Source organism: Entelurus aequoreus, linkage group LG11 (assembly GCF_033978785.1).
Source record: "Entelurus aequoreus isolate RoL-2023_Sb linkage group LG11, RoL_Eaeq_v1.1, whole genome shotgun sequence".
NCBI lineage: Eukaryota > Metazoa > Chordata > Actinopteri > Syngnathiformes > Syngnathidae > Entelurus > Entelurus aequoreus.
Genome location: NC_084741.1, coordinates 18,367,124 through 18,391,282, shown reverse-complemented (window position 1 = coordinate 18,391,282; position 24,159 = coordinate 18,367,124). Strand labels below are relative to the sequence as shown.

The 24,159-nt window shown below is 36.0% G+C and overlaps 1 long non-coding RNA gene across 1 annotated transcript in view; it reads left to right on the top strand.

Moving 5' to 3' along the window:
• Nucleotides 1-604: 604 nt before the first annotated feature.
• LOC133659850 (uncharacterized) overlaps nt 605-24,159 on the top strand; it is a 44,509-nt gene continuing 20,954 nt past the window's right edge. Inside the window, exons 1-2 of the long non-coding RNA XR_009827726.1 lie at nt 605-958; nt 1,152-1,249. This is a non-coding gene — a long non-coding RNA (uncharacterized LOC133659850). The remainder of the gene's footprint in view (nt 959-1,151; nt 1,250-24,159) is intronic.

The following is a 24,159-nucleotide window of genomic DNA, read 5'->3' as shown; positions in this document are numbered from 1 at the left end:
ATTAATAACAGAAAGAAACAACCCTTTTGTGTGAATGAGTGTAAAGGGAGGTTTTTTGGGTTGGTGCATTAATTGTAACTGTATCTTGTGTTTTTTATGTTGATTTAGTAAAAAAAAAAAATAAAAAAAAAATAAATAAAGTTCCGATAATAAAAAAACGTTACCGATAATTTACGATATTACATTTTAAAGTATTTATCGGCCGATAATATCGTCAGGCCGATAATATCGGACATCTCTAATTTTTTGTAAATTTGCTGGAAATTAATATAAGTGGAAACATTTTTTGAAAATCATTGTATTATGTTTATATATATATATATATATATATATATATATATATATATATATATATATATATATATATATATATATATATATATATATATATATATATATATATATATATATATACACACACACACACACACACATATATATATATATATATATATATATATATATATATATATATATATATATATATATATATATATATATATATATATATATATATATATATATATATATATATATATATATATATATATATATATATAGCTTTTCCTCCAGGCTCCGCCCACTATGAATGGGTACGGACAGGTACTGACCCACTCAAAGTTTGGCTCCACGCCACGCACACAACCTTCGCAAGTTACTATAATTACTAGTATTATTTTTTTTAACTGCGACTTATTTGGTCAAAGTCCCTCAAAAGAGTTTGTGAAAGTACCAGCCCTGTTTTGTTTTGTTTTTGTCGAAAACTGGTCGACGGAATCCAAGATGGACGACTTCCTTGTTTATATTCATCAAAGACTACTCCATTAATACTTGAATTTGGTAAAAGGGGGTGATTTTTTTCACGTTTTTAAGAATGTGCTATTGACTCAAATTAAATTTGGTGTTTTCGGGCCCTCGAAATCGCCGTACCTGATGCGCCAGCAAAAAAAAAAAAAAGGTGAGTTTTTTTCATGCATGTTAATGACCTCGTAAATGTGATCAAAGTGGGAGGGTAATAATAAACAAAACCATTTAAATTGGGCCTTAATTATTAGCTCAGTGTTAATATTTGATATATTAGAATTGTTATTTTACAAGTTATGTTGACCACAAGGAAGTAAAAAAACTAATCATACTATGACCCCTTGAAGTTTGCTGCAGTTCCCGTACCCGCCCAGCAGATGGCGTACGCAGCTCGTACTGAAGAGCTGGTGTCGCTGTCACAACATCACAGCATCTGTTTACTCAGGTGAGTCCAAACATGTTCTTGTGACCAAAGACCTGCGGACACTTTGATGCATTTTGTGCCTCAAAAAATGCTAAAAACAACTCAATGTTAAGTTAAAAGTTAAAGTTAAGTTTAACTTAAGTTTGTGCCTCAAAAATGCTAAAAAAACAACTTAATGTAGGTCAATGTATGCCAAACTATCTGGAAAAAACGGCTTAACTTTGTGCTTACAGAGTAATTAGCGTAATATCTAATAACATGGCTTGTTAATAATCAGTCAATTTTATTTTGACAATATGTTTGTTTGTTTTGTTTTTTGTTTTTATTGAACAACAAACATACATTTATAATTTACACAACAGTCAAGGCACTTTCATCAACAAGGAAAGAAAACAAAAGCAAATACAGATAGTGTATGAAATATGAATAAATAGTAATAATAAAAAATAAAATAAAAAATAAATAAAACATAGACAAAAAGAGCTAGCTAAATCACTTTAAATGTTTTAATAAATATATAAATTTAAGGGCTTTTGTACTCTTAATCATTCTCCAAGATTTGATGGTTAGTTGTAAACAATTTTGACAATATGTTTGTTTGTTTTTTTGTTTGTTTTTTATTGCACAACAAACGTACATTTATAATTCACACAACAGTCAAGGCACTTTCAACAACAAGGAAAGAAAACAAAAGCAACTACAGATAGTGTATGAAATATAAATAAATAATAATAATAAAATAATATAAATAAATAAATAAAACATAAACAAAAAGTGCCACCTAAATCACTTTAAATGTTTTAATAAAGATATCAATTTAAGGGCTTTTGTACTCTTAATCATTCTCTAAGATTTGATGGTTAAGTGTAAACTATTTTGACAATATGTCTGGGCCTTTAAAAACTAGCAGCAGCCATTGAAGCTACACTGTCCACTTTTTCCAAAACTTTTTGGATAAATTGTACTTTTAGAGTAGTTTAATTGTACTTTTAGAGTAGTTTAATACATACTTTTTTACTCTTTTTTTTTTGGTAAAGAAGCAACGCTATGTAGATTTTTATATTTTTTTATATTAGAGATGTGATGTTTGTGAACGAGTCGAGTCTTATGAAGGGCTCTTTTAGGCGGACGAGGAGCACTGATTATTTGTGAGCCATTTTTTTGTGCAAAAAACAAACTAAGGCCAGAATAACAAAAAGATTAAAAAAATAACTGACAAATTGAGACAACATCAAATTAAATATTAATATTTAAATTAATTTGACATTTATATTTATAGTAGGTGTAATGTAATTTTGTATTCACATTTAAATAACGTCCTAATTTTAACTTTTTTTATTTATTTATATATGTATACACATTGTATTCTTTTATTATTTTTAGGTTATATTTTTCCTGTATTTTTAAAGTGTTTCTTTTTTTCCCCCCAGTACGTTATCTGTAGCTTGTGTAGTTTTTATTGTGTCATGGGTAATCAAAAAAAATAGTAAATTAATTCCTATTTTAGAAATATTTTTTTGCACTATAATGATTTGTTAATTGTAATTTAAATAGTGCAAAAATGGTGTCAATAATAACATTTAATTTTGTGGTTTATTTGTTATTGGGTTGCATTAATAGCCATTAGAATAGTTCTGACTTGCTCAAGGGTGTGCTGTCAGTATGGTGGGATTCGAACCTGCGGCATTTCAGTCACAGGCCAAATTTTAAAGGGGAACTGCGCTTTTTTTTTTAGAATTTTGACTATCATTCACAATTTTTATGTAAAACTTAACCACATATGTTTTTCTTTTTTTATGCGTTCTAACTAGTAAATAAACGCTACCAAAAGTCAGCTAACAAGCTTCATTCATTTACATGTATTTATATTGGAGTCGTGATGTTTGTGAGCGAGGAGAACCGATTAGTTGTGAGCCATTCTTCTGGAGCCATTTTTTTGTGCAAAAAACAAACTAGGGCCAGAATAACAAAAAGATTAAAAAAAAAAAAAAAAAAAAGGTAAATTGAGATAAGGTCAAATTAAATATATTAATATTTAAATTAATTTGAAATTTATATTTAAAGTAGGTGTAATGTAATTTTGTATTCACATTTAAATTATGTCCTAATTTTAACTTTTATTTTATTTATATATGTATACACATTGTATTCTTTTATTATTTGTAGGTTATATTTTTCCTGTATTTTTAAAGTGTTTCTTTTTTCCCCCCCAGTACGTTATCTGTAGCCTGTGTAGTTTTTATTGTGTCATGGGTAATCAAAATAAATATCCAATTAATTCCTATTTTAGAAATATTTTTTTGCACTATAATGATTTGTTAATTGTACTTTAAATAGTGCAAAAATTGTGTCAATAATAACATTTAATTTCGTGGTTTATTTGTTATTGGGTTGCATTAAAAGCCATTAGAATAGTTCTGACTTGCTCAAGGGTGTGCTGTAAGTATGGTGGGATTTGAACCTGTGGCATTTCAGTCACAGGCCAAATTTTAAAGGGGAACTGCGCTTTTTTAGAATTTTGACCATCATTCGCAATCCTTATGTAAGACTTAAACTCATATGTTTTTCTTTTTTATGCATTCTAACTAGTAAATAAACACTAGCAAAAGTCAGCTAACAAGCTTCATTCATTTACATGTATTTATATTGGAGTCGTGATGTTTGTGCAAAAAACAAACTAGGGCCAGAATAACAAAAAGATAAAAAAAAACTAAAAAAAAACTGGTAAATTGAGATAAGGTCAAATTAAATATATTAATATTTAAATTAATTTGACATTTATATTTATAGTAGTAATGTAATTTTGTATTCACATTTAAATAACGTCCTAATTTCAACTTTTATTTTATTTATATATGTATACACATTGTATTAATTTATTATTTGTAGGTTATATTTTTCCTGTATTTTTAAAGTGTTTCTTTTTTTCCCCCCAGTACGTTATCTGTAGCTTGTGTAGTTTTTATTGTGTCATGGGTAATCAAAATAAATATCAAATTAATTCCTATTTTAGAAATATTTTTTTGCAATATAATGATTTGTTAATTGTAATTTAAGTAGTGCAAAAATGGTGTCAATAATAACATTTAATTTTGTGGTTTATTTGTTATTGGGTTGCATTAATAGCCATTAGAATAGTTCTGACTTGCCCAAGGGTGTGCTGTAAGTATGGTGGGATTCGAACCTGCGGCATTTCAGTCACAGGCCAAATTTTAAAGGAGAACTGCGCTTTTTTTTACAATTTTGACTATCATTCACAATTTTTATGTAAGACTTAAACACATATGTTTTTCTTTTTTTATGCATTCTAACTAGTAAATAAACACTAGCAAAAGTCAGCTAACAAGCTTCATTAATTTACATTTATTTATATTGGAGTCGTGGTGTTTGTGAGCGAGGAGAACCGATTAGTTGTGAGCCATTCTTCTGGAGACATTTTTTTGGTGCAAAAAACAAACTAGGGCTAGAATAACAAAAAGATAAAATGTTTTTTTTAAAAAACTGGCAAATTGAGACAAGGTCAAATTAAATATATTAATATTTAAATTAATTTGACATTTATATTTATAGTAGTAATGTAATTTTGTATTCACATTTAAATAACGTCCTAATTTAAACTTTTATTTTATTTATATATGTATACACATTGTATTCTTTTATTATTTGTAGGTTATATTTTTCCTGTATTTTTAAAGTGTTTCTTTTTTTTCCCCCAGTACGTTATCTGTAGTCTGTGTAGTTTTTATTGTGTCATGGGTAATCAAAATAAATATCACATTAATTCCTATTTTAGAAATATTTTTTTGCACTATAATGGTTTGTTAATTGTAATTTAAATAGTGCAAAAATGGTGTCAATAATAACATTTAATTTCGTGGTTTATTTGTTATTGGGTTGCATTAAAAGCCATTAGAATAGTTCTGACTTGCTCAAGGGTGTGCTGTAAGTATTGTGGGATTCGAACCTGTGGCATTTCAGTCACAGGCCAAATTTTAAAGGGGAACTGCGCTTTTTTAGAATTTTGACCATCATTCGCAATCCTTATGTAAGACTTAAACTCATATGTTTTTCTTTTTTATGCATTCTAACTAGTAAATAAACACTAGCAAAAGTCAGCTAACAAGCTTCATTCATTTACATGTATTTATATTGGAGTCGTGATGTTTGTGAGCGAGGAGAACCGATTAGTTGTGAGCCATTCTTCTGGAGCCATTTTTTGGTGCAAAAAACAAACTAGGGCTAGAATAACAAAAAGATTTAAAAAATTTAAAAAAAAATGGCAAATTGAGACAAGGTCAAATTAAATATATTAATATTTAAATTAATTTGACATTTATATTTATAGTAGTAATGTAATTTTGTATTCACATTTAAATAACGTCCTAATTTCAACTTTTATTTTATTTATATATGTATACACATTGTATTCTTTTATTATTTGTAGGTTATATTTTTCCTGTATTTTTAAAGTGTTTCTTTTTTTTCCCCCCAGTACGTTATCTGTAGTCTGTGTAGTTTTTATTGTGTCATAGGTAATCAAAATAAATATCACATTAATTCCTATTTTAGAAATATTTTTTTGCACTATAATGATTTGTTAATTGTAATTTAAATAGTGCAAAAATGGTGTCAATAATAACATTTAATTTTGTGGTTTATTTGTTATTGGGTTGCATTAATAGCCATTAGAATAGTTCTGACTTGCCCAAGGGTGTGCTGTAAGTATGGTGGGATTCGAACCTGCGGCATTTCAGTCACAGGCCAAATTTTAAAGGGGAACTGCGCTTTTTTTTAGAATTTTGACTATCATTCACAATTTTTATGTAAGACTTAAACACATATGTTTTTCTTTTTTTATGCATTCTAACTAGTAAATAAACGCTAGAAAAAGTCAGCTAACAAGCTTAATTAATTTACATTTATTTATATTGGAGTCGTGATGTTTGTGAACGAGGAGAACCGATTAGTTGTGAGCCGTTCGTCTATGAGACATTTTTATGTGCAATTTGTTTTTATTTACGCTACTTAACTGGACTAAAGTCATAATGACAAAACATTTTAAAATATTTTTTTTAAAAAACACACAAAACGAGACAAATGGACTAAAGTCATAATGACAAAACATTTTAAAATATTTTTTTTAAAAAACACACAAAACGAGACAAATTTAAAATAAATTAATTTGACATTTATACTTCAGGGGTAATGTAATTTTGTATTGACAATTATATAGTGTTCAATTTTTTTATTTTATTGTATTTCTATATTTTATACACATTGTCTTCACTTATTATTTGTAGGCTATATTTTTATGTACTGTTAAAATGCTTTATTTTATTATTTTTTGCAGTAAAGTTGTTTTGCACTGAAGTTATCTGTAGTAGTTGTTTTGAGGAATCGAATCAAAGCATTATCGTTTTAAAGAGGAGCTGCACTTATTTAAATGTTACCTATCATTCACAATCCTAATGTATGCACTATGCATTAGATACTGCTGATAATTCAACTGTCTGCCAAATCTTCAAATTATTATGTTAGTGTAACATACTTTATGCTAAGCTTCACTCACTAGAAAGGAGTATTATGTTCTCGTGGCCTAACAAATCTATTTAATGTAGTTTTGTAATGGCAAACAACAAGACTCCAGCAGCTCCATGAGTGGTGATGCGTTCATGTCATGTTGGCTGACTTACGGCTTTAAGGACAAGGTGTCATCATTTAGCAAGGGACCTCTTTATTTCCCCTATCAATCTTAGCTATGGTTTCAACCTTTTTCCCCCCTAAATGTTAGCTTGTATAAATATATGTATATATACTGTATCTATATCTATATATACATATACATATACATATACATATACATATACATATACATATACATACTGTATACAGTATATATCTATAAAACCCAAAACCAGTGAAGTTGGCATGTTGTGTAAATCGTAAATAAAAACAGAATACAATGATTTGCAAATCCTTTTCCACTTATATTCAATTGAATAGACTGCAAAGACAATATATTTAATGTTCGAACTGAGAAACTTATTATTTTTTTGCAAATAATCAATAATTTAGAATTTAATGGCAGCAACACGTTGCAAAAAGGGGGCATTTTTACCACTGTGTTTCAGCATTAATGGTGCCTTCACAGATGTGTAAGTTACCCATGCCTTGGGCACTAATACACCCCCATACCATCACATGTGCTGGCTTTTGAACTTTGAGCCTAGAACAATCCGGATGGTTCTTTTCCTCTTCGTTCTGGAGGACACAACATCCACAGTTTCCAAAAACAATTTGAAATGTGGACTCGTCAGACCACAGAACACTTTTCCACTTTGCATCAGTCCATCTTAGATGAGCTCGGGCCCAGCGAAGCCGGCGGCGTTTCTGGGTGTTGTTGATAATTGGCTTTCGCTTTGCATAGTAGAGTTTTAACTTGCCCTTACAGATGTAGCGACAAACTTTAGTTACTGACAGTGGTTTTCTGAAGTGTTCCTGAGCCCATGTGGTGATATCCTTTACACACTGATGTTGCTTGTTAATGCAGTACCGCCTGAGGGATCGAAGGTCCGTAATATCATCGCTTGCGTGCAGTGATTTCTCCAGATTCTCTGAACTTTTTAATGATATTACGGACCGTAGATGGTGAAACCCCTAAATTCCTTGCAATAGCTTGTTGAGAAATGTTGTTCTTTAACAATTTGATCACGTATTTGTTCACAAAGTGGTGACCCTCGCCCCATCCTTGTTTGTGAATGACTAAGCATTTCATGGAAGCTGCTTTTATACCCAATCATGGCACCCACCTGCTCCCAATTAGCCTGTTCACCTGTGGGATGTTCTAAATAAGTGTTTGATGAGCATTACTCAACTTTCTCAGTCTTTTTTGCCACTTGTGCCAGCTTTTTTGAAACATGTTGCGGGCATCAAATTCCAAATGAGCTAATATTTGCAAAAAATAACGTTTTCCAGTTCGAACGTTAAATATCTTGTCTTTGCAGTCTATTCAATTGAATATAAGTTGAAAAGGATTTGCAAATCATTGTATTCTGTTTTTATTTACGAATTACACAACATTCCATCTTCACTAGTTTTGGGTTTTGCATATCTATACCTATACATAGAAGTAACTGAAGTAACGGTACTCTTACTTTAGTCCATATTCGGCTGCCCTACCCACCTCTTACTTCCTTTATACGTATGGAATCATCCCTTGGTGCTAACAACAGCCACAAGGGGGCAGCACAAATAAACCCCAGAAGACGTCTGCGTTGTCTCTGGCTTTTGACGTTTTAGAGGAGGGTCCGCTTCAGTCCGGTGGCTCGCCGACCTCGGGACCCGGCATCTATTTCAGGATGACTTGAACATCAAACTGCAGCCCGGCTCCAATTTATTTGCCGCTCACGTTTTCTGATTCATGCTCCTCTGCGGGGCCTCAAGGTTGACGCCATCTTTTTTTTTACCGCCCGGGAGATCCAACAGCTCTCCTTGATGAGTTATACGAGCGCGTCGCCACAGACGCTTCCGTCGTCAATCTCGCTGACTCAGCAGTAAATTATCTCCGCGGAGGCACCGGAACTGCTGCTGGCTTCTGTCCACCTGGATGCTATACCAGGCCTTCTCAAATAGTGGGGCGGGCCCCCCTGGGAGGGCGCGGTGCGATGCCATTTTCTTTCTTATTTTAGTCAGATTGAGTCACTCTGTTACAGACTAAAAAAATCATGTTAATAAAGTTTTTTTGTTGTTGTTGTAATTTGTCTATATTTTTTTTCGTCTTGTTTTCTTAAATGTCTGGACCCCCTCTCCATGGGCCCAAGCTTAGACCATTTTTTTCCTCCCCCCATTGTTTACCTGTATCTCACCTTTTTTGTAAGGGGCGCCGGAAGTTGGCAGACCCGTCAGCGATCCTGTTCTGTCTTCCTGAAATGTTTGATCCTGTTCTGTCTCCCTGTAATGTTTGTCTGATCATGAATGGGATTGTGCTGAACATTTTAATTTCCCCTCAGGGATTAATAAAGTATTTCTGATTCTGATGTTAATAAGGGTACAATGTTATGCAGAGGTGTACTTTTAACAGTTTTATAGATAAACTAGAATTTGCCATTCCGGTAGGAATTGCGTGTGAATGCCGTATTTGCTCAGACCGCCGATATGCGTGAGTGGAACCTAAATGCTTGATTGTCCAGGATGAGTGGAGTGTGTGAAAGTTGGAACCATTGGAATCGGTCGAAAAATGTGGGATATGGAGAAGTTTGTATATTTTCCCTTCATTTTCAATGGGGAGAAATTCCGGGAAAACCGGGAATTTGGAGAAAGGTAAAACATGTTTTGCCTTTGATATCTCAAAAGAATAGTGTGTGTTCGTGGATGGTTGAAAGGTCCGGATTCGGTTAAAAGTAGCTCAAAATTGAATATGTCCATTCATTTGAATGGGAACTTACTGGAAATTTGGGAAAATCGTGAATTTTTGAAAATATTGATACTACCACAGTTGTCCTAGATGATATGAATGGTTTGGTGTTGGAATTTTTCAAATCGGTTGAAAAATGTTGACGTAGTAACAGTTTGAATTGAGAATTGGTATTTCGGAATTCCGGGAATTTTGGGAAAACCGAGAATTTATACAACAAAACATTTTATATTTGTTGTCCCAACTAAGAGGAATGTTCTGAAGGTGGAATCGTCAAAAACGGTTGAAAATTGTGGACTGTGAAAACATTCCAGGAAGAGGTGAAAATAGGTCATTCCTGGAATTTTCTGAAATTTGAAACATGGTAGTTTGATTGTCCAGGGTGAGCGGCGTGTGTGGATGGTGGAACCGTTGGAATCGGTCGAGAAATGTGGGATATGGAGAGGTTTGTATATTTTCCCTTCATTTTCAATGGGGAGAAATTCCTGAAAATTGAGGGAAAACCGGGAATTTGGGTAAAGGTAAAACATGTTTTGCCTTCGAGATCTCAAAAGAATAATGTGTGTGCGTGGATGGTGGAAAGGTCCAAATTCGGTAAAAAGTAGCGCAAAATTGAATATGTCCATTCATTCTAATGGGAACTCCCTGGAAATTTGGGAATTTTGGGAAAATCAGGAATTTTTGAAAATATTGATACTAGCACAATTGTCCTAGATGATATGAATGGTTTGGTGTTGGAATTTTTCGAATCAGTTGAAAAATGTTGAGGTAGTAACAGTTTGAATTGAGAATTGGTATTTCGGAATTCCTGGAATTTTGGGAAAACCGAGAATTTATACAACAAAAAATGTTACATTTGTTGTCCCAATTAAGAGGAATGTTTTGAAGGTGGAATCGTCAAAAACGGTTGAAAAATGTGGACTGTGAAAACATTCCAGGAAGAGGTGAAAATAGGTCATTCCTGGAATTTTTTGAAATTCAAAACATGGTAGTTTGATTGTCCAGGGTGAGTGGAGTGTGTGGATGTTGGAGCGGTTCAAATTGAATGAGAAATGTGGGATATGCCGAAGTTTTGTATATTGTCCATTCATTGTCAATGGGGAGAAACTCCTGAAAATTCCGGGAAAACCGGGATTTTTTAAGAAAGGGAAAACATGTTTTGCCTTCCAGATCTCAAAAGAATAAAGTGGGTGGATGGTTGAAAGGTCCAAATTTTGTAAAAAAGTAGCGGGAAATTTAGAAAATTTAGGCTGTAGGGCAGGGGTCCCCAAACTATGGCCCGCGGGCCGGATCCGGCCACCCAGCATCCAAAATCCGGCCCACAGGAAGTCCCAAGTTAAAAAAAAAATTGTTTTTAAATTTTTTTAATTTATTTTTTATTTTAATTGTATTTTTTAAAAAATATTTCCTTTCTAATCCATTTTCTACCGCTTGTTACTCTTGGTGTCTCCTAGCCGCTCAGGCAAATCATATTGTCTAAAAATGAATTTTCCCATCGATAACGTGACAATGTTAAATGTTGATGAACATCAATGTTAATTGATGTAAAACGACAAAACGGATTATAAAGACAATGTATATATGTATATATATATATATATATATATATATATATATATATATATATATATATATATATATATATATATATATATATATATACAGCCTGGCCCCTGGCCAAATGTTTTTAACCCAATGCGGCCCCCGAGTCAAAAAGTTTCGGGACCCCTGCTGTAGGGCATTGTAGAACGATGAATATGTTCATTCATCTGAATAGGAACTTCCTGGAAATTTGGGAATTTGGGGAAAAACTTCAATTTTTAGAAATATTGATACTAGCACAGTTGTCCTAGATGGTATGAATGGTTTGGTTTTGGAATTTTTTACATCGGTTGAAAAATGTTGACATAATAGTTTGAATTGAGAATTGGTATTTCGGAATTCCTGGAATTTTGGGAAAACCGAGAATTTATACAACAAAAAATTTAACATTTGTTGTCCCAACTAAGAGGAATATTTTGAAGGTGGAATCGTCAAAAACGGTTGAAAATTGTGGACTGTGAAAACATTCCAGGAAGAGGTGAAAATATGTCATTCCTGGAATTTTTTGAAATTTGAAACATGGTAGTTTTATTGTCCAGGGCGAGCAGCGTGTGGGGATGGTGGAGCGCTTCAAATCGAATGAGAAATGTGGGATATGCTGAGTAAATTGTCTCAGCATATCAGACTCATTGTCAATACGGCGAAACTCCTGAAAATTCCAGGAAAACCGGGATTTTTTTAGAAAGGGAAAACTTGTCTTGCCTTCGAGATCTCAAAAGAATAAGGTGGGTGGGTGGTTGAAAGGTCTGAATTCTGTAAAAAGTAGCGGAACATTTTGAAAATTTAGGCTGTAGGGCATTGTAGAACGATGAATATGTTCATTCTTTTGAATAGGAACTTCCTGGAAATTTGGGGAAAACCTGGAATTTAAAAAAATATTGATACTAGCACAATTGTCCTAGATGATATGAATGGTTTGGTGTTGGAATTTTTCGAATCGGTTGAACAATGTTGACGTAGTAACAGTTTGAATTGAGAATTGGTATTTCGGAATTCCGGGAATTTGGGGAAAACCGGGAATTTGTACAACAAAAAATTTAGCATTTGTTGTCCCAAATAAGAGGAATATTTTGAAGGTGGAATCGTCAAAAACGGTTAAAAAATGTGGACTGTGAAAACATTCCAGGAAGAGGTGAAAATAGGCAATTCCTGGAATTTTTTTGAAATTCGAAAAACATGGTAGTTTGATTGTCCAGGGTGAGTGGAGTGTGTGGATGGTGCAACGGTTCCAAGCGGATGAGAAATGTGGATATCCGGAATTTTGTATATTGTCTATTCATTGTCAATGGGAAGAAACTCCGGAAAATTCCGGGAAAACCGGGATTTTTTAGAAGGGGAAAACATGTTTTGCCTTCACGATCGCAAAAGAATAAGGTGGGTGGATGGTTGAAAGGTCAGAATATTGATAATTTAGGCTGTAGGGCATTGTAGAACTATGAATATGTCCATTCATTTGAATAGGAATTTCACACATACACTCATGCATACAGTATAATCCCTTTCATCAAACATAAATTAACGTTGTTGCCCTATGGTAAACTGGGTAACACATGGCACAGTGACAAAGCTTAACCTATTGTTACTATAACAATCTACAAGGTTAATGTAGGTTGCTTCTCTTTCTCCCCTCCATTTTTCTGCTTTCTTTTGTATCTCTAGTTGTCATTACGTATATGTATTGTTGCATTTGAACAACTGTATTGTTGATAATATAGGTAAATTATTAGTATTATTCATTATCAATAGTGCTATTTCTATTGGTATCTGTATTGTTCCATTTGTAGTGTAATAATGTTCATTGTCATTTCTGTATTATTATTTATTTCAATAACTGCTTCTTTGCTATCACTTTTACCATCATATTTGTACATATCCTATTTGCTGATGTTGCTCTGTTGTCTATTGTTCACGCCTAGAAGTAATGAGACAGGAACTTACTTCACGCCGATTGCGGAAGAAGAAGTAATTAGACAGGAAATTACTTCATGCTTATTGCGGAAGAAGAAGTAATTAGACAGTAAGTTACTTCACTCCTATTGCGGAAGAAGAAGTAATTAGACAAGAAGTTACTTCATGCTTATTGCGGAAGAAGAAGTAATTAGACAGGAAGTTACTTCACGCCTATTGGGAAAGAAGAAGTAATTAGACAGGAAGTTATTTCACGTTTATTGCGAAAGAAGAAGTAATTAGATAGGAAGTTACTTCACGCCTATTGCAAAAGAAGAAGTAATTAGACAGGAAGTTACTTCACGTTTATTGCGAAAGAAGAAGTATTTAGACAGGAAGTTACTTCACGCACATTGCGAAAGAAGAAGTAATTAGACAGGAAGTTACTTCACGTTTATTGCGAAAGAAGAAGTAATTAGACAGGAAGTTACTTCACGCCTATTGCGAAAGAAGAAGTAATTAGACAGGAAGTTATTTCACGTTTATTGCAAAAGAAGAAGTAATTAGATAGGAAGTTACTTCACGCCTATTGCGAAAGAAGAAGTAATTAGACAGGAAGTTACTTCACGTTTATTGCGAAAGAAGAAGTATTTAGACAGGAAGTTACTTCACACACATTGCGAAAGAAGAAGTAATTAGACAGAAAGTTACTTCACATTTATTGAGAAAGAAGAAGTAATTAGACAGGAAGTTACTTCACGCCTATTGCGAAAGAAGAAGTAATTAGACAGGAAGTTACTTCACGTTTATTGCGAAAGAAGAAGTAATTAGACAGGAAGTTACTTCACTCCTATTGCGGAAGAAGAAGTAATTAGACAAGAAGTTACTTCATGCTTATTGCGGAAGAAGAAGTAATTAGACAGGAAGTTACTTCACGCCTATTGGGAAAGAAGAAGTAATTAGACAGGAAGTTATTTCACGTTTATTGCGAAAGAAGAAGTAATTAGATAGGAAGTTACTTCACGCCTATTGCAAAAGAAGAAGTAATTAGACAGGAAGTTACTTCACGTTTATTGCAAAAGAAGAAGTATTTAGACAGGAAGTTACTTCACGCACATTGCGAAAGAAGAAGTAATTAGACAGGAAGTTACTTCACGTTTATTGCGAAAGAAGAAGTAATTAGACAGGAAGTTACTTCACGCCTATTGCGAAAGAAGAAGTAATTAGACAGGAAGTTATTTCACGTTTATTGCAAAAGAAGAAGTAATTAGATAGGAAGTTACTTCACGCCTATTGCGAAAGAAGAAGTAATTAGACAGGAAGTTACTTCACGTTTATTGCGAAAGAAGAAGTATTTAGACAGGAAGTTACTTCACGCACATTGCGAAAGAAGAAGTAATTAGACAGAAAGTTACTTCACATTTATTGAGAAAGAAGAAGTAATTAGACAGGAAGTTACTTCACGCCTATTGCGAAAGAAGAAGTAATTAGACAGGAAGTTACTTCACGTTTATTGCGAAAGAAGAAGTAATTAGACAGGAAGTTTCTTCACGCCTATTGCGAAAGAAGAAGTAATTAGACAGGAAGTTACTTCACGTTTATTGCGAAAGAAGAAGTATTTAGACAGGAAGTTACTTCACGCCTATTGGGAAAGAAGAAGTAATTAGACAGGAAGTTATTTCACGTTTATTGTGAAAGAATAAGTAATTAGACAGGAAGTTATTTCACGCCTATTGGGAAAGAAGAAGTAATTAGACAGGAAGTTATTTAATGCTTATTGCCAAAGAAGAAGTAATTAGACAGGAAGTTACTTCACGTTTATTGCGAAAGAAGAAGTATTTAGACAGGAAGTTACTTCACGTTTATTGCGAAAGAAGAAGTATTTAGACAGGAAGTTACTTCATGTTTATTGCGAAAGAAGAAGTAATTAGACAGGAAGTTACTTCACGCTTATTCAATCAATCAATCAATCAATGTTTATTTATATAGCCCTAAATCACAAGTGTCTCAAAGGGCTGCACAAGCCACAACGACATCCTCGGTACAGAGCCCACATACGGGCAAGGAAAAACTCACCCCAGTGGGACGTCGGTGAATGACTATGAGAAACCTTGGAGAGGACCGCATATGTGGGTAACCCCCCCCCCCCCCCACCCCACCGAAAGCAATGGATGTCGAGTGGGTCTGACATAACATTGTGAAAGTCCAGTCCACAGTGGATCCAACACATCAGCGAGAGTCCAGTCCACAGCGGGGCCAGCAGGAAACCATCCCGAGCGGAGACGGGTCAGCAGCGCAGAGATGTCCCTAACCGATGCACAGGCTAGTGGTCCACCCGGGGTCCCGACTCTGGACAGCCAGCACTTCATCCATGGCCACCGGACCTATGCAACTCCCCCTCGCAAGGGACAGGGGAGAAGAGGAGAGAAGAAAAGAAACGGCAGATCAACTGGTCTAAAAAAGGGGGGTCTATTTAAAGGCTATATTATACAAATGAGTTTTAAGATGGGACTTAAATGCTTCTACTGAGGTAGCATCTCTAACTGTTACCGGGAGGGCATTCCAGAGTACTGGAGCCCGAATAGAAAACGCTCTATAGCCCGCAGACTTTTTTTTGGCTCTGGGAATCACTAATAAGCCGGAGTTCTTTGAACGCAGATTTCTTGTCGGGACATATGGTACAATACAATCGGCGAGATAGGCTGGAGCTAAACCGTGTAGTATTTTATACGTAAGTAGTAAAACCTTAATAATAATAATAATGGATTAGATTTATATAGCGCTTTTCTAGACACTCAAAGCGCTTCACAGAGAAGTGAGAACCCATCATTCATTTTTACAACTCATTCATTCATCATTCATTCTCCGGTGTGAGCGGCACCGGGGGCAAGGGTGAAGTGTCCTGCCCAAGGACACAACGGCAGCGATTTTTTTTTGGATGGTAAGAGGCGGGGAGCGAACCTGCAACCCTCAGGTTTCTGGCAAGGCCGCTCTACCCACTACGCCAAGCCGCCCCTTAAGTGCACAGGAAGCCAGTGCAAGTGAGCCAGTATAGGCGTAATATGATCAAACTTTCTTGTTTTTGTCAAAAGTCTTGCAGCCGCATTTTGTACCAACTGTAATCTTTTAATGCTAGACGTAGGGAAACCCGAAAATAATACGTTATAGTAATCGAGACGAGACGTAACGAACGCATGAATAATGATCTCAGTGTCGCTAGTAGACAAGATGGAACGAATTTTAGCGATATAACGGAGATGAAAGAAGGCCGTTTTAGTGACACTCTTAATGTGTGACTCAAACGAGAGAGTTGGGTCGAAGATAATACCCAGATTCTTTACCGAGTCGCCTTGTGTAATTATTTGGTTGTCAAATGTTAAGGTGGTATTATTAAATAGATGTCGGTGTCTAGCAGGACCGATAATCAGCATTTCCGTTTTCTTAGCGTTGAGTTGCAAAAAGTTAGCGGACATCCATTGTTTAATTTCATTAAGACACGCCTCCAGCTGACTACAATCCGGCGTGTTGGTCAGCTTTAGGGGCATGTAGAGTTGAGTGTCATCCGCATAACAGTGAAAGCTAACACCGTACTTGCGTATGATGTCACCCAGCGGCAGCATGTAAATACTAAAGAGTGCAGGGCCAAGAACCGAACCCTGGGGAACTCCGCACGTTACCTTGACATAGTCCGAGGTCACATTGTTATGGGAGACGCACTGCATCCTGTCAGTAAGATAAGAGTTAAACCAAGACAAGGCTAAGTCTGACATACCAATACGTGTTTTGATACGCTCTAATAAAATATTATGATCGACGGTATCGAAAGCGGCGCTAAGATCAAGAAGCAGCAACATAGATGACGCATCAGAATCCATCGTTAGCAATGATCATTAGTCATTTTTGCGAGGGCTGTCTCCGTAGAGTGATTTGCCCTGAAACCGGATTGAAAAGGTTCACAGAGATTGTTAGTCACTAAGTGTTCATTTAGCTGCTGTGCAACAATTTTTTCGAGAATTTTGGAAATAAACGGAAGGTGGGAGACCGGTCGGTAGTTTACCATGAGATCAGGATCGAGGTTAGGTCTTTTGAGCAGAGGATGAATAACCGCTTTTTTGAATGCTAGGGGAACAGTGCCGGAGGAAAGTGATAAGTTTATAATATTTAACACTGATGGACCTAATAATACAAACAGTTCCTTGATAAGTTTCCCAGGAAGTGGGTCAAGTAAACATGTTGTTTGTTTTATCCCACTTACACGCTGTAATAATTCCTCTAAAGTTATTTAATCAAAAATAGAGAGACTATTTTGGAGGGCAGTGTCCGTCGTATATACAGTCGTATTTGTGTTAATAGAACCCAGTTGTAGCTGGGATGCGTTGTCTTTAATCTCCTTTCTAATGAGTTCAATTTTCTTATTAAAGAAATTCATAAAATCATCTGCCGAGTGGGTGGAGCTACTGGGAGGAGTCCCTTGTTGGGTTAGCGATGCTACTGTACTAAACAGAAATTTAGGATCGTTTTTGTTGAGGCGGATGAGATTTGAGTAGTATTTAGCTTTAGCTAAGGTAAGCATGCGTTTATAAGTTATTAAACTATCACTCCATGCTTGATGGAAAACCTCAAGTTTAGTCGCGCGCCATTTGCGTTCCAGTTTTCTACATGATCATTTATGAGCTCTAATTTCTTCTGTAAACCATGGGGTGCGCCTTTTAGGGGCCCTTTTTGCTTTAGCGGTGCTATACTATCAATAATTTCGCGCAAGGCATCGTCAAAGTTGTTAGTGAGGTTATCAATAGAGCCGACATAATTTGGGAATGGTGCCATTACCGAAGGCAGTAGGTCAGCAAGAGTCATCGTTGTGGCAGCATTAATGTTGCGGCCGCTATAGCAGTTATTATTATTATTAGCTTGTTGACAATGAGTCAAAACTTCAAATTTTATAAGGTAATGATCGGACATTACTTTAGTATATGGAAGTATCATAACTTTGGAGGTGGTGACACCCCTGACAAGCACTAGATCTATTGTATTACCGTTGCGATGCGTGGGTTCATGTATTATTTGTGTAAGACCACAGCTATCAATTATGGTTTTGAGCGCCACGCACTGAGGGTCCGATGGGATATTCATATGGATATTAAAGTCCCCCATTATGATTATATTGTCGGCGTGCGTCACTAGATCAGCAACGAACTCTGAGAATTCACTGATAAAGTCTGAATAGGGCCCAGGGGGGCGGTAGATAACAGCCAGGTCGAGAGGTAGCGGTGTGACAGACCTCATAGTAAGCACCTCAAACGATTTATATTTATTATTTAGGTTAGGGGTAAGGTTGAAATTTTCATTGTATATTAGTGCGACACCCCCTCCCCTTTTAAGAGGACGGGCAACATGCGCATTCGTATAGTTAGGAGGAGATGCCTCATTGAGCGCAAAAAATTCGTCTGGTTTGAGCCAGGTTTCGCTAACACCAATGACGTTAAGATTGTTGTCTCTAATGACCTCATTAACTAATAACGCCTTGGGAGACAATGATCTTATGTTTAAAAAGCCCATATTATAGGTATTGGGCTGTTTTGACGAGTTTTTGTTAAGATTATCCGTAGTAGCAATATTAACAATGTTGCGTTTATTTTGCGTAGTGCACTTTAAATAGTTTCGACCATATCTAGGAATTGATATGACGGGAATTTTCCGATTGTTTGCTTGGTGCTGCAATAGACTGGACATATCATAATTTGCCACCTCAGTAGAATGCATGTCCACCTCTGACACAGACACAACAGAAAAAACATTATGTGAATTGTGTATTATTCTAAGAGAATTGCTATGCGTACATGGATTATCCAGCCTGGCGCGGGCTAGTTCTAGCTTAACTGACTCCTCACCCGGACTAACAGACATTGTAATTCAATCAATCAATCAATCAATCAATGTTTATTTATATAGCCCTAAATCACAAGTGTCTCAAAGGGCTGTACAAGCCACAACGACATCCTCGGTACAGAGCCCACATATGGGCAAGGAAAACTCACCCCAGTGGGACGTCAATGTGAATGACTATGAGAAACCTTGGAGAGGACCGCATATGTGGGTAACTCCCCCCCCCCCCTCTAGGGGAGACTGAAAGCAATGGATGTCGAGTGGGTCTGACATAATATTGTGAAAGTCCAACACATCAGCGAAAGTCCTGTCCATAGTGGGGCCAGCAGGAACCATCCCGAGTGGAGACGGGTCAGCAGCGTAGAGATGTCCCCATCTGATGGACAGGCTAGCGGTCCACCCCGGAGCAGAGTAGAAAAGAAAAGAAAAGAAACGGCAGATCAACTGGTCTAAAAAGGGAGTCTATTTAAAGGCTAGAGTATACAAATGAGTTTTAAGATGAGACTTAAATGCTTCTACTGAGGTAGCATCTCTAACTTTTACCGGGAGGGCATTCCATAGTATTGGAGCCCGAATAGAAAACGCTCTATAGCCCGCAGACTTTTTTTGAGCTCTGGGAATCACTAATAAGCCGGAGTTCTTTGAACGCAGATTTCTTGCCGGGACATATGGTACAATACAATCGTCAAGATAGGCAGGAGCTTGACCGTGTAGTATTTTATACGTAAGTAGTAAAACCTTAAAGTCGCATCTTAAGTGCACAGGAAGCCAGTGCAAGTGAGCCAGTATAGGCGTAATATGATCAAACTTTTTTGTTTTTGTCAAAAGTCTAGCAGCCGCATTTTGTACCATCTGTAATCTTTTAATGCTAGACATAGGGAGGCCCGAAAATAAAACGTTACAGCAATCGAGATGTAACGAACGCATGGATAATGATCTCAGCATCGCTTGTGGACAAAATGGGACGAATTTTAGCGATATTACGGAGATGAAAGAAGGCCGTTTTAGTAACACTCTTAATGTGCGACTCAAACGAGAGAGTTGGGTCGAAGATAATACCCAGATTCTTTACAGAGTCGCCTTGTTTAATTGTTTGGTTGTCAAATGTTAAGGTGGTATTATTAAATAGATGTCGGTGTTGAGCAGGACCGATAATCAGCATTTCCGCTTTCTTAGCGTTGAGTTGCAAAAAGTTAGCGGACATCCATTGTTTAATTTCATTAAGACACGCCTCCAGCTGACTACAATCCGGCGTGTTGGTCAGCTTTAGGGGCATGTAGAGTTGGGTGTCATCAGCATAACAGTGAAAGCTAACACCGTATTTGTGTATGATGTCACCTAGCGGCAGCATGTAAATACTAAAGAGTGCAGGGCCAAGAACCGAACCCTGGGGAACTCTGCACGTTACCTTAACATAGTCCGAGGTCACATTGTTATGGGAGACACACTGCATCCTGTCAGTAAGATAAGAGTTAAACCAAGACAAGGCTAAGTCTGTCATCCCAATACGCGTTTTGATACGCTCTAATAAAATATTATGATCAACAGTATCGAAAGCAGCGCTAAGATCAAGAAGCAGCAACATAGATGACGCATCAGAATCCATCGTTAGCAATAGATCATTAGTCATTTTTGCGAGGGCTGTCTCCGTAGAGTGATTTGCCCTGAAACCGGATTGAAAAGGTTCACAGAGATTGTTAGACGCTAAGTGTTCATTTAGCTGCTGTGCTACAATTTTTTCGAGGATTTTCGAGATAAACGGAAGGTGGGACACCGGCCGGTAGTTTACCAGGAGATCAGGATCGAGGTTAGGTCTTTTGAGTAGAGGATGAATAACCGCTTTTTTGAATGCTAGGGGAACAGTGCCAGAGGAAAGTGATAAGTTTATAATATTTAACACTGATGGACCTAGTAATACAAAAAGCTCCTTGATAAGTTTCCCAGGAATTGGGTCAAGTAAACATGTTGTTTGTTTTGTCCCATTTACACATTTTGACAATTCCTCCAATGTTATTTCATCAAAGAGAGAGAAACTATTTTGGAGGGCAGTGTCCGTCGTATATACAGTCGTATCTGTGTTAATAGAACCCAGTTGTAGCTGAGATGCATTGTCTTTAATCTCCTTTCTAATGAGTTTAATTTTATTATTAAAGAAATTCATAAAGTCATCTGCTGAGTGGGTGGAGCTACTGGGAGGAGTCCCTTGTTGGGTTAGCGATGCTACTGTACTAAACAGAAATTTAGGATCATTTTTGTTGAGGTGGATGAGATTTGAGTAATATTTAGCTTTAGCTGAGGTAAGCATGCGTTTATAAGTTATTAAACTATCACACCATGCTTGACGGAAAACCTCAAGTTTAGTCGCACGCCATTTGCGTTCCAGCTTTCTACATGATCATTTCTGGGCTTTAATTGCCTGTGACCGGGCTTGCTCTAGTGTAGTCAGTCAAGTGAGACTTAAATAGTAGTCTATGTTCCTAGCCAGCGGAAGAAGAAGTAATTAGACAGGAAGTTACTTCACTTTTATTGCGAAAGAAGAAGTAATTAAACAGGAAGTTACTGTACTTCACGTTTATTGCGAAAGAAGAAGTAATTAGACAGGAAGTTACTTCACGTTTATTGCGAAAGAAGAAGTAATTAGACAGGAAGTTACTTCATGCTTATTGCGAAAGAAGAAGTAATTAGACAGGAAGTTACTTCATGCCTATTGGGAAAGAAGAAGTAATTAGACAGGAAGTTACTTCACGCCTATTGCGGAAGAAGAAGTAATTAGACAGGAAGTTACTTCACGCCTACTGCGGAAGAAGAAGTAATTAGAAAGGAAGTTACTTCACGCCTATTGCAAAAGAAGAAGTAATTAGACAGGAAGTTACGTGAAGTACAAGGACCGACTTGCGCTTACTCACCTGTTAGGAAAATGTTATACTTTTAACATGGCTTCATTTGTTTTTACACTTCAATGACTCTTTAAATGTGACTTCAAAATAAAATGTATATTGTATTCACATTATTTTCACACTTATAGCCACATAAAAACGTTAAAAGGTGGCATTTCCTTTACAATTAATAAATATTTCACGGTGGCCATAGTTTGACCCTGTTACTGATTATTTATACAAGTATTTTCCTTACCAACCTCTCAACCTTTCAGGGTAACCATGCGGTCAAAGTCAGTAAATCTTCATGGAAAATGTAATTAAATATAAAATTACTTCTTAATGTATAAATATTTACATTATAATTATTTTTGATTTGATAACGATTTGTTGGGTGGAAAATAAATAAACAAATACTTGACCAATATAACTTTATAAATTTAAAAAAATATTATATAATACAGCACCGCCTTGTGGCTGAAGTCCATAAATCGAGATCATCGATGTTCCACTGCTTGTCCTTTTCAGGCGTGCTGGAGCCTATCCCAGCTGCCTGTAATTGTTGTGAACAGATAAAAATATTAATAGTAATTGAAATATTGCATTATTAATACTAATATTGAAAATAACATTTAATTGTTGTTATGTATTTGTTCTTGAATTGCATTAAAAGACATTACAATAGTTGTGACTTGCTCAAGGGTGTTCTGTGTTCTGTTTTTATGCATTCTAAATTGTAAATAAACGTTAGCAAATGTCAGCTAACAATGTAAGTATTAAGACTATCTCTATTGCACTCTAAAAATCCTCCATCAAGGTTTTATATACATGCTGCAAATATATATGTAATGTAGTAACATTCATAATAACATGTAATATTTACATATTTTGCTCATTTTAAGCACGTTCATTTCACAGATGCATCACATCGTTCACTTTCCCCTTCAACAACAACAACACTACTAAACATGGCAGACTTCATTAAGACACAGCAAAAACTACTTTGGGACAAATGATCCAGAACTTATGTTTTTGAGGCTGAACATAAGGAGGATGATCTACAAGTTTTAGAAATATTGTACTAAACAGATACAACTTTAGTGAAACACTAAGCATCATGTAGCCGTATTGCCAAGGGCTAAATATAATAAAACAATCACTTACTGTACAATGTCTGCTCCTACTGGGATGCCGACTGATGGGATGTTTATATCTTCCCGTTTAGACGAAGATTTAATCGTAGTCCACAGGAAGAGTTTAAAAAAGTTGCCGCAAACGAGCTTCTTTTCCTGTCTTTTCTCGCCATCTCCAGGTCTAAATTGGATGTCAAAGTTGACCAACTTTTCGGTTTATGTCCTCAACCTTCTACTATTCATGTGAGAAGCATGATTTATAAACTACAATTAACTTTCACCAACTCCGAGGCGATGCAGCAGCTCAATATGTCAATATAGCACCGTAAACTAGTTAGCTCTCCGTGATCAAGGAAAAAGTAGTTCCTCAGCGTTAGCGCATATAATAACAACATCAATAATACTTGGATGATATTCCAGTCATGAGATGTAAATTAATTATTATTAGTGGCTTTTTGATGTTTTATTAGAGGGATAAATGGTGTAGTCCCATTAGCTGCATTGTTGGCCACCTCGTACTTGCCATATTTTACGATTTAGAATGCATAAAAAAAAAACCATAGGTGTTCTTGTCTTACATAGGGATTGTGAATGATCTGCACCATTTTTTAAAAGTGCAGTTCCCCTTCAACTACTGCCGCTTCAATAGCTAGCATGACATTCAGTCACGTTGTTCGCCGCGTGTTCCAAAATATTGAGCATTTTCAACGACTTGATGAATAAAATAAAAGGTAAAAAACTCACATTATGCTTTTTACGTCCTGCGTCTACTCTGAAAGCTTCTTCCAAAACACGAGACCGGGCTTCTTTAAAAAACAACGCCCGCCTCGTCGGTCGCGTTGCATCATCTTCAACATGGCCGCCTTTTTCCGCACGGCTGCATCGCCGTCGCCAGGTCGGCCGTGCGATGCCTCCGATGGCGAGCGGCAGACGGTACCAAAACGCACGCACGCACTTTTATTTGTCTCCGCCGCCACAGAAAACATACTTCCTTTTCCTCCGTTTGGCCTTGCCGTGCTCCACTCGGCTTGCAGTCGACACGCCAAACACGAAAAAACGCAAAAAATTTAAACGTAGTCATTTGATAGAATAGAATAGAATAAAAAGTACTTTATTGATCCCTGGGGGAAATTCAGC